The sequence below is a fragment of the Artemia sp. Qi Xiang Cuo genome, chromosome 3 (assembly GCF_049724085.1).
Source record: "Artemia sp. Qi Xiang Cuo chromosome 3, ASM4972408v1, whole genome shotgun sequence".
In the NCBI taxonomy this organism is placed as follows: Eukaryota; Metazoa; Arthropoda; class Branchiopoda; order Anostraca; family Artemiidae; genus Artemia; species Artemia sp. Qi Xiang Cuo.
Genome location: NC_142796.1, coordinates 80,978,162 through 80,994,197, shown reverse-complemented (window position 1 = coordinate 80,994,197; position 16,036 = coordinate 80,978,162). Strand labels below are relative to the sequence as shown.

The 16,036-nt window shown below is 33.1% G+C and overlaps 1 long non-coding RNA gene across 1 annotated transcript in view; it reads left to right on the top strand.

The window, feature by feature from the left end:
• Nucleotides 1–4,965: 4,965 nt before the first annotated feature.
• LOC148954607 (uncharacterized) overlaps nt 4,966–16,036 on the top strand; it is a 58,468-nt gene continuing 47,397 nt past the window's right edge. The window contains exon 1 of the long non-coding RNA XR_016141538.1: nt 4,966–5,026. This is a non-coding gene — a long non-coding RNA (uncharacterized LOC148954607). The remainder of the gene's footprint in view (nt 5,027–16,036) is intronic.

Genomic DNA, 16,036 nt, shown 5'->3' with positions numbered 1-16,036 from the left:
AATGGGTCGGTAAAGTTAAGCGTAGTTGCCATAATCTTTAGGCCATTTTCCTCAAGTTCGTTTCTATTCTTAAATGCTTAAAAATCTTGAGCCTTTTTTGGGGGGTAGGTGGAAGGCTCTGAGGGAACATGAAATATGGCGCTAACTCCTCTCCAGACAAAATATAGAGCTCTCAGGAGAAATCTCAGTTTCCCCAGCCTCTTGAAAAGAAGAAAGACCTGAGTCCTTAATTTCAGATTTTAGGAGAAGATATACAACATTATTTAATGGGTTCTAACAGCAAAAAAAACTAGCTTTGAATGAGTGACTATTCAAGATAATAAGATACGTTTTGATGGCAGGTAAAAGCAGTGGCGTTGATTACATTTCTTGCAAAATGTGATTACACAACACATAATACACAATTAATAAAATAACTCAGATAATAAAAGAATTAAAGCTCTTAAAAAAAGTTCATAAACTAGAAGATATGGCTCTCCGTTTTGCAATTGCCTCAGTTGAAGCTGGTGACCTGCCACTGCTACTTTGGTGAGCTTCTGAGGATGAGTCTTGGGATGGCATACTTTCGTTTTCTCATTACCACACCAGTATTAGGTTCCCATTGGACATACAATTATTTTGTAGAACGCAACAGGCAGTTACAACATAGGAGGCAAAGTCAATGTTGCAATCAAGCATATGGAGTCTTCTGAATCTACCCTTCAAGAGCCCAAATGCATTTTCAATTACTACACGAGTTTTAGAAAGCTTCTTGTTATATCTCTTTTCACAATTGGTTAAAGCACCAAAATCTTTGTGGGGGACCATAAGCCATGGCAGCAATGGGTAGGCGGAATCACCAACTAAATGGTATTGTCCATTGTGTAAAATACGACTCTGGTCACTTGTGGCCTTACTAAATATTCCACTGTTCCGAATAACCCTAGCATCATGCATTGACCCAGGATGGCCAGCTGAAATGTCAGTAAAAATCTTTTCAGCAGTGCAAATTCCTTGTAGAATCACTGAATGCTGGCACTTCCGGTTGCGATATGCAACTTGCTGATCTGCTGGGCATATGATGGGGATATGGCAACCATCAATTGAGCCAATGGTATTTGGGAAACCAGAGATGTTTTTAAATTCAGTAGCAATGTCATGGTAATTCCTTGGGTCAGTGGGGAACACTATAAACTTTTTAGACAGCTTGGTTAAAATCAAACAGCATTTTCTAACACATGAAAAAACACTAGACTTTGCTACACCAAAGCGGTCACCAATGTCTCTCATTGAAATACTATTTGATAAGTACCACAGGGTAATCTGCATTGCTTTTACAAGCTTTATTGGCTTGTTATAATCAGTTCCAGAGCCACCATGGTACTCATGTGGAAAATATTCTTTAATAATTTCATGTTCCTGTTGTAGCAGGTTGCAAACAACATCAAAGGTTGTTTTATTCAGCCTAAAATGTTCTCGGAATCTCTCATCACGGAGTGATTCCACAGTCACTTCTGAAAACCCTGTACTTTTGGATGCTGGGTCCTTCCATTCTCTTCAAGAATTGCCTCTAAAGCTGCTTGATGTACATTTAAGCCACTTTAATTGCTTAGAAATGGAAGAGCGTTTATTGGGTGAATAATTTCCTCTATGCTCCAAATTGTAGAAAAGCCTTCATAAAGAAGGTGAAATTCCATTTTGATGTTATAGATGCCTAGAAAATAAAGATGAAACAGTTTAATCAGGCCTGTTCTATTTCGTTACTGAAATTTGAAAAAAACAAAGTTTTTATTATTGAAATAGTGAGTCTTTGCCTGCTGGATTTTAAGAATCTGGGCTTCCCAATTCTGGTAATCTGGATTCTGATGGGTATTGTATCAACTCACTACTACTACGGTGAGTCTTCACTTCCTGGGTTCTCTGTAATCTGAGCTTCCAGAATCTGAGAAATTCAAACCAGATTTCAAAAAAGTCAACAAGGTGAAGACTCACTTTAAGTTAAAACTAAAGCTTATTAACGTGTCACTCCCCCAACCACAGACTTTTAACATGCATGTTCAGTTAATACTCGACCATTTGCCCATTGTGCTGGAGCACACATTCCTACAAAAGATAAACCATGCATTGTCTCCCCCCCCCCCCTAGATGTACTAACTACAAAAAATACCTATGTTAAAGCTTGGGTTGTCTTGTTATACAGGAGAGACTAAAAAAAGGACCGGTATCCACATCTAAGACTTTTCAGCTTTCTGTGATATCATACAATGTTAACAGAATTAAGGACATTTAAATTAACAGAATTAAGGACATTAAAAACATTTAAATTTATTGAAGGTAGGAAACATAGAACTCCTGTCTTTCTAAGGAAAATGAATGGACATATGTAGGTCTTATTGCACTAAAGCCCTGGGGTCATGGCAATTCAAAAAAAAAAGAAAACAAAATCAACTTTAAAATACTTGACATTACTTAAGCATAACAGAAACAAAGAAAAACAAATCAAAAACTTTTCTTCTGTGCTCAATTGCCAATCTGAGCAATTGTCCTAAATTTTAAATCTTACAAAGTATTCATCCCTCACTACATTCACCATCTCTCATGACCCACACTCATGTCCATACGTCCACAATTCAGGCAATAAGAAGGACCATCTTACTTGCATTTCTTTGTATCTGCTTTCATTTAATGGATTTTAACGAAGGTTTCTGTTGCTAAGTCAGTAGGCCTACTTAAATATTTTCTTACACCTTTTTGAACAATCTTAAGTTGTTAAAATAGGTCAGGTTTTAAGAAATTTTAGTGATCACAAGATATTTCTATCATTGTTAAGTGTATTAGAAAGGACAACCACTGGTAAAGATCACAAAAAAATATTTTAAGGTGATTAAAAAATTTTTATTGCCAAAAAAGTTGGCAAAACAGGAGAAAGTGCTTCTCAATAATTAATAACTTTGAAATCTCTTCTTAAACACAGCAAGATACATTTGTTTTAAATGCAAAGTCAGCATGGCCTGAAAATCTACTTAATACTAATCACGCTTTGAGACTTGATTGGCTGATTGTCTAAATGCTTTTAAAAATCACTGAAGATAAAATGTTGTATGCAAACTCTAGTCCAATGCGTAAGTTAGTATAGTGGCACTAGACTTTCAAGGTCCAAACTGGCAGTACTGATCTTTATTTTGTGATCCTTTTGCCAAGAAGTGAAGCAGGAAGCTAGGGGCCAGCCATCCCATGCTTTTGCATGCCTTTTTTCCTTATTTTCCCAGCAACCACTTTGCCAGGACCACCAATGTGACCAGAGAACAACATTTATTTGAAAAAAGAAAATATTGAAAACAACTCAAGTCACAGTTGCTGCCATTTTCACTACTGTCCCATAAACAATATATTTTATTTAGACAAATTATTTTAAGACAGGTATCAACAAAACTCCATCAGGGATTGTATTTGCTTAAAATACAACCAGCACCGTGAATGCTTAGTTTTGTGACATTCTAGTCTTAAAATAACAAAAAAAAAAAATTATATTTTCTATTTGTTTTCCACCAGCTTATTTGAGCAAAGTCATTTGTGACAGCAATATGTCCATGGTTGGCTTAGAATCTCACTAAAATGCCTTAAAACATAAGAAATAAAAAAAAATTATACTGATCATCAAGAAGAATATCAACATAGCTGGTACTTGTTTAGAATCCAGGAAAAAAACAAGCTAGGATTGTATTGCAAAGATCAGATAGCCATTACCTGGTACTTATATGAGATACTGTATAAACTAAGGGTTTCTCACTCTGGGAAGTATGTTTAAACTTTAGTTTTTTGGGGTTTCGCAGGAATAAAAGGTACCTAGGTCTGTTTTTGCTGTCCTTAGTACATTGATAGTAACAGTACACTAACAGTAACAGTAAGATTTTGTTTTTGCTGTCCTTGGTTCTTTAATAGTGACAGTACATTTTAGTAACAGTGAGATTTGGTTCTCACTGTCCTTATTACTTTAAAAGTAACAGTACACTAACAGTAAGATTTTGTTTTTACTGTTTTTGGTACTTTAATAGTAGCAGTACATTTCAGTAACAGTGAGATTTTGTTCTCACTGTCCTTGTCACTTTAACAGTAACAGTAAGATTTCATCTTGCTGTCCTTGGTACTTTAATTGTAACACTACATTTCAGTAACAGTGAGATTTTGTTCTCACTGTCCTTATCACTTTAACAATAGGGAACAGTAAGATTTTGTTTTTGCTGCCCTTGGTACTTTAATAGTAACATTACATTTCAGTAGCAGTAGGCTAAAGTAACAGTGAGCTCACTGTCCTTGTTAATTTAACAGTAACAGTAAGATTTTGTTTTTTCTGTCCTTGGTATATAATAAAAAATACAAAACTTGAATAAAATTCTCAAATTTGGAAAACCCTTTTTCCCGGGGGGGGGGGGGTAAACACTGGTCACCCTCTTATTGTGTCTGTTTGAGCGCCACCTAAGTGTTAGCAAAACACATCATTCTGTGACAACTCTATGAGAAGTGTTAAGCCTACTTCTCATTTTGTGTTTATATTAAGCAACAGTTAGTTTGTAGTTTTTATAATTAAATCTACTTAATCAGTTTAGGCAGTCAAGAGACAAACAGTTGCCTCAATTGATTTTTGAAATAGCCTACATTGATTACCTAGTAACAATCTCAAGTATCACAAATCAACAAATATATGTACAGTTTTTTATCAGACTCCTAAGATTCTATGAGGATATATGGCCTACTATCTAATCCTTTCAATCATTTGAAATCAAATTAAAATTTTTAAATGTTCCTTGTAGCCATGCAATTCCATTTTCAAAATCTCCGCTCTATTCCTCAGCATTAAGCGTTTTCAGCTGCGAAGTTTCAACCCCGTGTTTTCCTCTAGAACCCGCTTTGTGAAAACGCTTGATGCACTACACGAGAACAACCCGTGTTCGAACCCACTGAGCCTGAAAACGCGGCATCGGAACTGGCAGCATGTCCTTATAAATGCTTATAAATATGATGAAAATCTAATACTTTAGAAACATAAGTATGGAAACTACAGCAGAGAATAATGGAAAGTAGACCACCCAGAACACATTATATTAAATACCTAACAAAACCAACTACACATATTAATTGCTTGATTAAAATGTATCTGTAAAGTAGTTTATCTCACTGAGACTAAGCTAATTGTCTTGAGTCTAAGCTAATTGTCATGAGTTTCTCCATTGCTTGATTTTGTGAGCATTAGTTTATGTATTGGTACTAAGTTAAAGCAAGTGACACATGGCAAAATGCATAGCCTAGGAAATAGGCTATGTAATTTGGGCTGTATATTTTGAGCAGTTTATGTAAATGACCTAAAAAAAGTGAACATACCACTCAATGCCCTTTTTATGCTGTTTGTTTATATAATAATTGCTTTTGTTGCAAATTCAATTTTAACCTAACCATTCCAACCTTACCCAAATAAATAGCCTGTATTATATATTTCCTATGTTTTTTTTTCTTGATTTTGCCACTGTCAATGTAATTTACAGATCAACAGAAGAGAAATGTTATTGATTTTCTATCAAACTTAATTGTGGTAAATCAATGCCTATAGATTATATAACTCTAAAAAAATGGATTTATAATCAAATAGGCTAGTAAGTTTGAAATCATTGTTTTAACTTTCTTTTTGTTTACCCAAAAACTATAGAAAAAATTATTGTTTTCAAGGATTCAAAAAAGGCTTAAAATTTAATTGCAACAAAAGCAATTATTGGAAAGAGCATAAAAAAGGCACCAATTGGTATGTTCACTTTTTTTTTGTAGGTCATTTATTTTAACTACTCAATATTTACCATTTAAATAGCAATAAAGACCCCACTGCCTTTCCATCATAAGGAATAAGTAGGACAATAGGGAAATTTTATATAAGACAGTGGAACACAACTTTAAATGAATATTTTGACCCTATATCCAAGGGCCGTCATCAGCAAAACAAATGAAGAAAAAAACAATATAAAAGAAACTCACATTAAAATTCCATTGTTAAAACAAAAATACATAACAGCCCTTGTATCATTACTTCAAGGAAGTAATCATGCACTATTTACCATTTAGGCTGTGTATTTACAAATTTTGAGAGTTGAGGGTAAAGTATTGTTTTAATGGCTTCAAAATGTGTCAACTATAATTTATATATATTTTGAAGTAAGAATTGTGGAAATTTGTAGTTTTGAACTTGATTAAGCTAGGATGAAAGGCAATACATCACTTGATGTCTTTTCTTATGCTTTTTTTTAAGTTCAAAATTGTTTCTAGGATAGTTCCATTTTCAGCCCTAAATAGGGCCACAAAATGTAAAACAACCCATAGTAACCAAAAGTTAAAAACGTGTTTCTAAAAAAAAAAAAAAAAAATTGTCAAGTGAGAAAAAATTGCCATTTGCAGCTGATTCAGGAATGGTAATTATTATTTTCCTTAGTCTTAATAGTAAAATGTGAATATGAATATGTATTTGAAGAAATTTTTAAACAGAGCCTCAAATCCCTCAAAAATGACATCACAACAAAACTGATGTCATTTTTCAGGTGTTTTATGGCTCTTTTCCCATAGATTCATGATTACTGCTAGTGGTGAAATTGAAGGTAATAATTTTGGCTCTAAATCCATTCCAAAAGCTTTGGTCATCTAACTCATTTTTATTTGTTGAAAATGGTAAAGACACCATCATCTAGAATTTTTAACAAAAAGAAATAAGAAATAAGCATTTTATCTGATGCTGTGTTGAAATCAATCAGTTATGTATACCAATCTGTCAATCTAGGATCTAAGTACGCACTTCATATGAGATCAAATAATCAATAACACCCATAGAGTCAAAATTTTTTGAAATAAAGTAGCTCTATTTTTGCATGGAAACAAGCTAATATTTAACAATTTGCCCTATAAATTTTTTACATTGGGTTTTACTGCCCTTCAAAATGCTCAGGGTTCTCACTTTTTGACACAGGTTTGATTTATTTCAATGAAAATATTCTTGACTAATATACAAGCAATATAACAAAAATAATTTGAGCCTTTAGCTACTTCCAAAAGGTCAAACTATATTGCTCTAATTAATGATGATACACTTATTAGAAATATTTTGGGTTTTCTGTGATACATTCATGTAGAAGAATACTTCACTGCCACACTTAAATAAGAAAATTGTATTTGTTTCAAATTTGAGTGTATAATTTTTATCAACATGCAACCTTTTTGCTTTGTGTTTATCTTTTATTTTTTTAATCTTCTAATAGCTCTTGATGAGCAAACTGTATATTATGTCATATTTAGAATTGCTATAAATATTAAACTATGTTGATGTAATGTAATCTAAACTTTTTTTATTGAAAAAGTGTGCCCTTTATCAGAGATAAAGGGCAATTTTAATGGTTTTCAAGAGGAGTTCTCTAAACCTTTTTTGTTTTGTTTTGCCCCAAAATGTCTCTTTGCTCTTGATGGCCCCTCTCCCAATATTCTAGGTCCACTTGTTTGATTCAACCAACAGGAAGAAGGTAATAAAATAAACAAATAAATCTTACTTTTTTCCTAAATAAGGTTAATTGTATCAACCTCTTGGCTTTAATTGGTAATCTTAGATTTGTTGAATTTCACACATTTAGAATCACCATAAAAAAAACAGTGTTCTATGATGTATATATTTTTATTAGAATTTCATTTTTGGAGTTTTTTTCATACTGTTGGATTAACCACATCAGGAAATATTAAAAAAGTGAATTTAATATTATAGATATTAAATTTATATTTTTAAAATTTCTTTGCTGGGCCTATCAAAAAAACACCTAAAATGAAATTTAGTTTTTTTTTTTTTTTTAGTAATTCAGCAACAAGATTGTTTGAGCAATAATTTTGTGTAACCTTATATTTATAGTAATTAAAAAGTTTAAAATTTTGGGATATTACAAGCTATAAAACTTTGAAATATACTAATACCTAGTCTTTAGTGGTCAGCAGTGTAATATTTTGGGTAAAGTCTATTTGGATATTCATGCATAGGCTATCTATCAAATTTCAGAGTGATGTAAGATTGCTAAGTACAATGCAGCCAATTTCCCAAGTTTTTGTAGTCGCCCCTTATTCATCAATATTGGTTCTGTGGTTTAATATACCCATTTGTGCCTCACTCTTAACTGGAGGTTGTTACTGTTTCTGTTTTTGGCTGAAACATAAGCAGAGAAGAAAAGGGAAGTATGTTTTACTGAAGAACAGGAAACAACACAAATTTACAAAAAAAAATGGCCAGTCCAACTGATATTTCTGTTTCTTTTTTTAGTTTTATTAGGCTTATGACAGTACAGTGAACATTTACTTATACAGTTTAACAGTTTAATAAAAAAGGCCACATAAATTAAAATTTAGCACTTTAAAACATTTGAAGTTCAAGTGACTTTGCAGTCATTGATGAGCACTGCTTTCACCTAAAGTGCCCAGCAATACTAAATGCACTCTCACTGGATACTAAAGTTGCAGGCATTGCAAGATCCATGCATGTTATTTCACTTACATATAGGAAAGTTTGGAAGTAGTCAGTCCAGAATTCTAGGGAATCAGATTTTTTTTCATCTTAGTCACTTGCTCAAGAAGACTGGAACTCTCTCCTTGTGTGCCCTGATAATATTTGCTGCTCAGTGGGTAGTGCTTATATTGTTGGTATTTTTACTTGAATAGTTTATCCAAGGCCCAAAGATATTTAGAAACTTAGTAATCAAGCTGTCTTTGTGATCTGAAGTTTGTGATGCATCTTGGTTGTTCCCTGCCTTGGTAAGAGTGATGTCAATTGGGAAAGCTGTAGAATTCAAGCAGACTTGAATAAGTTCTTCTGTGCTTCGCTCAGAAATGAACTGCTTGAGAAGTGAGGAGATGATGAGCTGAATCTCTGTCTGAATGATTTTTTTTTTCAAATTGCAGGGTCCAAAAATCCATCTCATACTAAGAGTAGAATGTCAAACTTAGGACTGGCTAAAAAATATCTCCTAAGCTAAGCAGCTAATAATACCTTCAAGTCATTGACTGATTCAGCCATAGTATTACTATCTGGAGTCAGACAAAATAAAGTCATTCAATCACCAGAACAGCATTACTTGCCAAATCATAATTATAGTTACTAGCCATCACTGCTGCCTGTTTGAATGGGCAAAGAACCTCAATGACAGCTTCTATGATGGACCACTCATTGCTGTGGTTTTGATTGAAGAAGCTGTGTGGTTGCTCTTTCCAGGCACACAACAATTCTATCATGGTAAGGGTGCTGTTCCATCAAACATTCATGTCTTTTGTGATGAATGGACTAAGGTTATATGTCTTATAGATAGCTTCAAAAAGGTTATGGGATTTGGAAGACACTTCCGAGATTCTAACCAGCTTTTTTATTTTTATAAGTGCTGCTTCCAGCATGAATACTTCTCTAGAGATTCCTCCTTGTGTAGATACTGAGTCCTCACTATTGCTGTTGAGGTTTGGATCATTTAATTCGGAACTACTATAATCATTATTATTCTAGTCAGTATATTGTGTTTTTCAATGTCAGCATCTTCTAAAATCAGGTACAGTCTTTGAGTTATAAAAGTGAAGCCTTGAGAAATCAACCTGCTCAAATGAGATGCAAATAAAGTGTTTTGAGTCTCATATTTTGCTTGATAAATGAGACACCTTCTAAATTTAGTGCTCCTGACTGGGCTGATTAGACCATTGGGAAAAAAAGATGCTCTGACTAGCCTACTTACTAAAGTATATGACATGCACCAAGTAAAGATTATTTATTCACATTTTCCTCCTGGCTGCTTTAAGTGAGCATGCTGAAATTTATCATATTATTTTGAAATTTAATAGCCCATTGCTGAAGGGTATGTTGTTTGCACTTTAGCCTACTCCTTTGTCCCAGCAGTTCCTTTACCAGAAAATTTAATCAATGAATTCAATTTTGTGATAAGAGCAACCAGGTAATTATCTACTTACCAAGACTAACCAAAAGGTACAAATCTAGTTGTACTGCTTCGGTTACTTTAATAATAAGCCTGTTTTAATCAGGGGCGCCATTTGGGGGGGGGGCCAAGCTTCCTCCCAAAAAGGCCTTTTTTTTCTTTTAATAAATATACAGGAACAAAATTACAATTAGCAATTAGTCAAAATTTTGAAACTGCTACATTTATATGTTGATTAACTTAGATAATAGTGAGATTAATAGTGCAACTGGGTCGTACACAGGGTTGCCAACTGGACATATTTTATGTCCAAATTATTACTCTTGATTACTCTTGACTTTTATTTAACAAAAACATATACATAAATTTTATACAAAGGAGAAGAGAGGAATCTCGTAATGTCTCCTTTATCAAACAATAGGGGGAAAATATTTTTTACACTTCCCGCTAACAAAGCTTCATAAAGAAAAGAAAATTTTATAATAACATAACAAAATTTAAAATAAATTTAAAGAAGAAATTAAAAAAAAAAAACCATACATAATTTAACTATCGACTCACAGAGATAGGGATGGGATTTACTTAACAATTTATAAATAAATCAATAATACAATCAATCCCCGCTACTGTAGGCTGAAAGGACCATCTTTTTCAATTTCTTTTTATGTATGTATAGTAGAGTAGAGTAGAGTAGAATATTTTTATTTATAACACGTACATAAATAAATGCCACAAAACAGCGCACATGCCTGGTGGCATACTTTAGCGCTGAAAATATTGCCAACGAAAATACACAGCCATTTTCTAACTATATTTTACAACAACGAAAAAGAAAATCCTGATGAAAAAAATGCTTAGCATGTCATAAGATATTTCTTCACCAGTCTTAGAAAATGTCGCTTGTTGCTACATTCTCGAACTGATGCAGGAATTGAGTTCCAGATTTTTGGGCCAATGTGACGGATGCTGAATCCCGCTCTCGATGTCGGGCGAATTTCGCACGAAAAGTCTGAACGATGCGTAGTATGATAATTATGAAATTGAGAATTAGTTGAGAAAATGCCGGAGAAATTTACAGGTAAATTACTATATTGATAATCATGACAAATAATAGAGATAGAAATTAAATGAAGTTGGTCCAAAGAGAAAATTCCTGAAGTCCCATATAGGTGTCTAACTGAAGTTCTGCAATCAATATTAAAAAGAATCCTCATTGCTTTATTCTGAAGTATTTGAAGAGATTTGAAAACAGACGGAAAGGTAGATGCCCAAACCGAAATGCAATAGAGAAAATATGGGTGGACAAAAGAATAATAAATAGATTTTAGAATAGATTTAGGAAAAAAGTGACAAAGACGAGTGAGCATGCCAATTTTGCGGGAAATTTTTAACGACAGTGTTTTTACATAATTATGAAACGACAAATTTTCATCTAAAATAATCCCAAGATATTTGAACTGATCCACCCGTCTTAATTCAAAACCATTCAAAAAAAGAGAGAAGGTATCTGACACTACTGATCCAGTTCGCGAAAATAACATATACTGGCATTTTTTTTCATTAAGAGCTAGTAAATTCCTTGAATACCAAACAGATACTGTTAGTAACGTACTTCCAAGGTTCTGGAAAAGAACTGATAGGTCCCGGTCAGAAGCAAAAATTACTAAATCATCAGCAAACATTATAATTTTACAAAGAGGCAAAACTTCTGGCAAATCATTTATAAAAAGAATAAATAGACTAGGCCCAAGAACAGAGCCCTGAGGCACTCCGTAATTAATTGAAAAAGTTTCGGAACAGAGATCACGAGATTTATCAACACAATCTAGTCGTCTCCCAGAAAGGTAAGATGAGAAAAAATTAACAGCTTGTGTTGAAAACCCATAAGACTTTAGTTTAAAAAGAAGCAACGAATGATTTACGGTGTCAAACGCCTTTGCGACATCAAGAAAAATCGCCAACGCGTGTTGACCATCATCTAGTGAATCATTAATATTTAGTAATAGCTCATGAATTGCGAGTTCAGTTGACTTTCCTTTTATAAAACCATATTGAGACGTGTGTAAAATCTTACTATCAAATAAATATTTTTGTAATTGACTATTTGCAAGTTTTTCCAAAATTTTGCTTAAAACCGAAAGTAGAGAAATGCCTCTATAATCTGAAGGGTGAGTTGAACTCCCAGCTTTAGGTAATGCTATAACATTTGCTTTTTTTAAAAGTTCAGGAAAAACCCCATGCATAAGTGATAAATTAAAAATATGTGCCAGCAAAGGTGAAATGCTTGACGCTATTTGCTTTACGGTTTGAGCCGAAAATCCAAATTCGTCCTTAGAAAAACTCCGTTTAAGCTGGTGGTGATTCATTTACTAATTCAAATAACTTATATTTATTCGCAATATGAGGAAGTCGATATCTTAAACTTAGTCTGGATCTCTCAATTTTAACAAACGGGAAAAGAAACTTAATCCTAGCTCTTGATAAATGGCTATGTTTATTTTCAACCAAAAGTTTCATACTATTGAAAAAATGATCTTTATGTTGGATTTTCAAAAACCATATGCCCAAATTAAGGTGCAAAATTTGTTTTAAATCCAGAATATCTAGAAATAGAAAATATGTTTTAATTTCAAATAATTCCTCTGTCTTCATAGGGTGTGCTAAGAAATGGTCCAGAATTCTTATTGATTTATTTTGAACAATTTGGAGTCCTCGTAAATGTGGAGGGAAAGTCAGCATCCAAACACTTGGACAATACTGGAAATAACAATCAATTAATGAAAAATATAAAGTTCTAATGATTTGGTATGGAAACAGAAACTTTAATCTATGCAAACAACCGAGACTCCTGGACACTGTTGCTTTAAGTTTACTAATATGCATCTTAAACGACAGAGTTGAATCAATATAAATACCTAAATATCTAAATAAATCCACTCTTTTTATGGAGGAAGCTCCAATATTAATAATTTGAAATGACACACGCTTCACTGACCTCGAACTTCTCCCAAAAACCATAAATTCCGACTTCTCTAAATTAGGTATTAATCGGTTATCATGAAACCAAGAATTTACATTCAAAGCAACAGTCTCCAAGGACAATCGTAGGTCCTCCTCGTTGCCCGCCCTCAAACTAGCCTAATTGCTGTATCATCCGCAAACAATATTGGTAACTCATCACCTGAAGGCATGCAATTTGGAAGATCATTTACATAAATCAAAAAAAGTATCGGCCCCAATACAGATCCCTGCGGTACCCCTATATTTTCTAACGGGAAAATATGAGATGATTCTTCACAAACTTGGACTTTAAAACTTCTTTCAGATAAATACGATCTCATTAAATCCAGAGCTATTAAACGGATTCCTATATTTTCCAGCTTATCAAAAAGAATTGCATGATCTATTGTATCAAAAGCTTTTTTTATGTCAAAAAATATAGTTGCCGCCAAATAACTATCATCCATAGCCTCTGATAAGAAATGATGTAAAGCAACTACTGCTTGCTCTGTTGATCTACCACTCAAAAAACCAAACTGATTAGGAGAAAGAAACTTATTCTTTTCCAGAAATGAAATAAATCTACTTTTTATTATCTTTTCAAAAACTTTAGAAACAGGTGACAAAATAATAATTGGCCTATAATTGTTTGGGTTATCTTTATCACCTTTTTTAAACAACGGTAAAATTTTAGCTACTTTAAGACAAACTGGGAAAAATCCATTTTTTATGCAAGAATTTAAAATATATCAAAGCGGCTGAAAAAGTACACCAGCTAATTCTTTAAAAAAAGATATCGATATGCCCTCAGACCCTGTCGAAAATCCATTGTTAAAAATAGTAACGGCTATTTGGTACTCCGAAAACCAGAAAGGGTACAGAAATATAGTCTTATCTACTTTATTTGGTAAATATTTTATATGATTATCTGTTTCAGCAGAGATTTGATCCACCAGACCATGTCCAACTTTTCTAAAATGGTCAGCAAATGCTTCCACCATCCCTCTCTCATCACTTATCTTGACTCCTTCATGACTTGTAATGTGAGATGGAATATTTCTTGTTTTAACATTATTCATTTTTTCATTTATTAATTTCCATGTTTCCCGAGGTGAATCACATTTGCGAAATTCAATTTGATGATACTTTGCTCCCGCTTATCTGAGAACAAGATTCATCTAATTTTTATATTTTTTAAATTTTTCATCATTAATCTAATTGGGGTACTTCATCTTCTCCTAACGCAATTTATTTTTTTTTCTTTTATACTCTTTAAAATAGTTAAAGTAGCACTTTGTTTAAGAAGTAAATCTTTATTCTTCTTTAAGATCATAGGACATACTTGATGTAATATACTATAAAATAAAACAATTGACTGATTCGGGTCTTAACATTTAGGACATCATTCCAATCTATATATCCTATTTTTACTTTCATCTCATCTATCTTTTTCTGGTTAATTATCCTTTTATAACTTTTATTTGGTCTCTTTTCACGTTCCACTCCTGATCCAGAGAAGTCAGAAACAACAAAACAATGATCACATGTATCAATTCAAAATAATATGGGTATCAAGGCAATTTTCAGATGTAAAAATGTTATCAATAAGAGTTGCATGGTTATCACAGATTCTTGATGGTAGTAAACAAGCAGATGACAAACCATGTAAAAATGAAATATTCAAAAATTCTAATCCCTTATTCGATGTCGAAACATTATGTCGCATTAAATCAATATTAAAATCCCCCATTACATAAAATGGATGGTGTTGCTGGGTGAGGGCATCTAACAATGACTCATATTGACTTAAAAACTCTTGAATACTAGACGATGGCGGCCGATATACTACAATTACCAAAAAAGTATTTCTTCCATCATTCACTTCTACTACACAACTCTCAAATAGCATCTCAACATTCCAAACCATAAATTCATTACGTAAAGAAGATGCAAAAAACATCTCGTATAAAAATACCAACTCCTCCTCTCTTATTCTGTTTTCGACTACCATGAAAAAACTTATAATTTTCATAATGTTGGAATGTATTATTTTTATCAAGAAATGTTTCACAAGTTCCTAACACATCTGTTGACGACCCTTTAAGAAAATCATGCAAGAAATTTAAGCTGCTATTTAATCCTCTACAATTCCAAAATGGCAGTCGTTTTAGTTGATTATTTAAATGTGGAAGATCATGAAAAAATAAATATTTATTTTTAGGGGCATTATAATAATCTGGCAAATCTTGATCTTGTGAAGAAAACCAATGAAAAAATTTATTAATATCAAGGGGATTTTTTTCAAGTTCCTCCAGCCTACCAGCAGGAATTTCTACAAAACTTAACTCATCCATAATCCAAACTCAACAAAAATTTCGCATCCCATCTTCGTGAGCCGATATACATAAAATAAAAAAAATAAAGAAAAAAAAATAAAAGGCAACACAAATTTCGAAAATAAAAAATAAGAACAAAAAAGTAATACATAAACAATATTTGACATCATACTCACTCTAACCATTATCATCACCCGAAGGCGAGCGCAATTTAATCACGGATACCTGAGCTAAATCACAACTAACTACAATCATAAATCCACTCAAACATACTAAAAAACCCCTTTAATCCACTTCCGATACATTTTTTATGCAATTGACTTATACAACATTATACCATTTAAGCTTCACTTTTTGCTCATTCTCAATCAAGCATAATACAGGTGGGACGACTGGGGGGATCCAAGCACTGACTCCCTTTTCTCTCAATCCTTTCTGTTTGATTTTCAGGGAGCTACGAATGTAACGAACACCTTTTGTCACATCATCTGTTATATAAACATTGAGAGATTCACTTCCGGCTAATCTCTGAACGGATTTTCACGCAATTTTTTGTTTCCTTGAAAGACAAAGAATCTGTCCTTATCATCCTGGAGCGGGATTTTGATGAATCGATCTGTAGACTCATGTAGTTCAAATTGGGTATTAATTCCAAAATGTTGGGAAAGTAAGGCGTTAACATGCTCCTTAGCTTTTGACTTAGATTCACCTTTAATGTTCCATAGAATAATATTCCTTCTTCTATCC